This window comes from Palaemon carinicauda, chromosome 5 (genome assembly GCF_036898095.1).
Source record: "Palaemon carinicauda isolate YSFRI2023 chromosome 5, ASM3689809v2, whole genome shotgun sequence".
Classification (NCBI taxonomy): Eukaryota; Metazoa; Arthropoda; class Malacostraca; order Decapoda; family Palaemonidae; genus Palaemon; species Palaemon carinicauda.
The window spans coordinates 122,711,575-122,715,479 of record NC_090729.1 but is presented as its reverse complement, the minus strand read 5'-3'; positions in this window follow the sequence as shown (position 1 = coordinate 122,715,479).

Genomic DNA, 3,905 nt, shown 5'->3' with positions numbered 1-3,905 from the left:
AGTTGTGCAATCTTGCATTTAAGCGAAAGGTTGAAAAACCAAATTTTAATCACTTTAAAAATACAATTCTCAAAACTAAATTTGTCCTCAAGGAAAAATAGGTACATTACGAAAATAAAAACAAATATCTAAGTTCTCTAGGAAATTTTTCATTTCATTCCTAACTAAAATCGAGAACTCTGAAGGCATTCTAATAACGAATTCTTGCTTATACTGGTAAGAGCTTAGCCATCGTTTCCACTAGTAACTTCAGCAAGAGAGTTAAATAAAGTGAGCTTGGACACTAAAAACTAGAACTGCCAAAATGAATATAAATTATGAAAACCTAAATCATTTATACGGTACATAGGCCTAAATACTTACAGGAGTAAAACTCGACGGTCCTTCTTACTGATCAAGAACTAAACAAGAATAACAACAACAGCAGCAGCAACCACCAAAAATCCACTCAAAGATTCTGTAAAAAGTATCAGTTAAACATTTTCCAGGTTCGTGAAAAAAAAAAAAAAAAAAAAAAAAAAAAAAACATGGAACAAACTCGCAAGGAAACAAATTTTTTACTGAAATATAAACTGTAGCTGCACATCACCGATTATTATTATTATTATTATTATTATTAGCTAAGCTACAACCCTAGTCCGAGAAGCAAGATGCTATTAGCAAAAGGGTTCCAATAGGAAAAAATAGCCCAATAAGGAAAGGAAATAAGGAAATTTGTAAACGATATGAAAAATAATGAACAATTAAAATAAATTATTTTAAGAACAGCTATCACATCAAAACAGCTATTCAACATACAAATATTTGCCGCAAGTTTGAACGCTTGAAACCTCCCACTCAAACTAGTTTTCAAGCTTCCTCGATTCATGGATCTATCTGAAGATTTGAGTTCACGAAGACTTTATCTAAAACGAATTTCTAAACACCGAAACAAAATGGTTAGTATTCCTATGTCTAAGGAATGCTGGTATTGAAAGTTGTTTGAGATTAATTATTCACCACTGCGTTTCTCAAAAGTAAATTTGCTATCGAGAATCACACCTAAATTTCTAAAGTCATGCAAAGTTGAAGAAACATTTTCAATACTGAGATCCGGATGTTGAGGAGCCACTATCCTTCATACCCCATAATTTGCACCATGCACTAATTTTAGCTAGATCTCTACTAAGGGATTCAGAAGCCCCAGATCTACATTAAGGGGATGAAATTGAAGCAAAGAGTAGCACCATCTGCATATGCAACAAGCTTGTTTTCTAGGCCAAACCACATGTTAAGTGTATATAGTATGAAAAGTAATGGGCCAACAACACTACCCCGTGGAACACCAGATATCACAATCCCATACTCGCTATGGTGTCCATCAACAACAACTATTTAAGATCTATTACTTAAAAATTCAATAATAATGCTAAGAAACGACCCACCCACACCCAACTGTTTGAGTTTAAACGAGTAGAAGTTTTCAATGAATCAGCAGCTGAAGACCAGACAGGAGAACAATACTCAAAACAAGTTAGAATGAAAGTATTAAAACACTTCTTCAGAATAGATTGATCACCGAAAAGCTTGAAGACTTTCTCACTAAGGCAATTTTTTGTGCAATTGAAGACTAAACAGACCTAATGTGTTTCTCAAAAGTAAATTTGCTGTCGAGAATCACACTAAATTTCTAAAGTCATACAAAGTTGAAGAAACATTTTCAATACTGAGATCCGGATGTTGAGGAGCCACCGTCCTTGACCTACTTACAATCATACTTGAGTTTTGTTAGGATTCAACTTCATACCCCATAATTTGCACCATGCACTAATTTTAGCTAGATCTCTATTAAGAGATTCAGCAGCCCCATATCTACATTAAGGTAGATGAAATTGAAGCAAAGAGAGTAGCACTCATCTGCATAAGCAAACAAGCTTGTTTTCTAGGCCAAACCAAACGTCAAGTGTATATAGTATGAAAAGTAACGGGCCAACAACACTACCCTGTGGAACACCAGATATCACAATTCTATACTCACTATGGTGTCCATCAACAATAACTATTTGAGATCTATTACTTAAAAAATTAATAATATGCTAAGAAACGACCCACCCCCTCCCAACTGTTTGAGTTTAAACCAGTAGAAGTTTTCAATGAAGGCGATAATATTCCTCACAGGTACATTCCTTTTCAGAGCGTGATCACTAGTTATACCGTATTTAAATCATGAATACTTTTGCACTGTTTAAATTCATTGAATTCCACACAAAATCCTATAAAAAAAAGGACGGTCCATTTCATAAACTCAAAATGCGTAGGACTGTATAGTGAATTAAATAAAACTATATTCACCGAGGAATTCTGAAAAGTCAACTTTTCGCCAACTTCTCAACACCCGAGAAATTCTGAAAAAGTAAACTTATCGGCCATTTCCCAACACCGAGGAATTCGGAAAACGTCAACTTTTCGCACATTTCCCGACACAAAGGAATTCTGAAAAAGTCAACTTTTCGCCCATTTCCCGACACCAAAGAATTCTGTAAAAGTAAACTTTAACCCCATTTCCCGACACCGAGGAATTCTGAAAACGTCAACTTTTCTCATTTCCCGACACCGAGGAATTCTGAAAAAGTAAACTTTTCACCCATTTGCCGATACTGAGGAATTCTGAAAAAGTAATTTTTTCGCCCATTTCCCGACACCAAAGAATTCTGTAAAAGTAAACTTTAACCCCATTTCCCGACACCGAGGAATTCTGAAAAAGTAAACTTTTCACCCATTTGCCGATACTGAGGAATTCTGAAAAAGTAATTTTTTCGCCCATTTCCCGACACCAAAGAATTCTGTAAAAGTAAACTTTAACCCCATTTCCCGACACCGAGGAATTCTGAAAACGTCAACTTTTCTCATTTCCCGACACCGAGGAATTCTGAAAAAGTAAACTTTTCACCCATTTGCCGATACTGAGGAATTCTGAAAAAGTAATTTTTTCGCCCATTTCCCGACAAGGAGAATTCTGAAATAGGAAACTTTTTGCCCATTTTCCGAACGCGAAGAATTCTGAAAAAGTCAACATTTATCCATTTCTCGACACCCCGGGATTCTGAAAAAGTCAACTTTTCGCCCATTTTCCGACACCGAGGAATCCTGAGATTCGATTCAAAACTCATCATAAAGATACTATGGAATCTGATCGAAAACTCCTTGCAACAAAAATTATAGCGAGCTTAAATTTCAGATGCATTCCATAAAGTTTAGTTCCTGAAATCTGATCATGGCAACAAATTTTGGTGAAACCAGCCAATTCCCTTACAACGTAGGCTCTGCCACTTCTAGTTTTTACATCTGAGAGAAAAAATGCGTCCCATCCTAATGGAGGTAGATTCTGTGGTTTCAAAGTTTCAAATATACAAGCCATAGCCATGGTCACTTTTTGTTTATCATTTGAAAATTCCTTAAGTATAGTAAGAATTTCCGAAATAAATCTCTTAAGGTTTTATACAAAACCCAATATATAAGAGGATATTTAAATTGAGAATACAAGCTATTTAACAATCTCTCTCTCTTATCTTCAACTTTACCTCATCGGTAACTCTCTCGCTAGCACATTCTCATTCTCTCTCTCTCTCTCTCTCTCTCTCCTCTCTCTCTCTCTCTCCCACACACATTTTGACCTCTCGCGGAAATCCATCCACAATATTGTAAACACCAAATAAGTTCCTAATCATTTATCATAATTCAAAGCTAGATTGGAATTCTATTACAAATCAAGAATAAACTCCCCAGATATCTGGGTCCTCAACCTATACCCTCGAGTATTACTCGAGTTATGCCTAAACTCCCGTGTGCGTACGTTACTTGGATAGTGTCCAGATGTCCAAACCATGGCTGTTATAACCCTTTTTGGCACTTTACCACACTTTTTG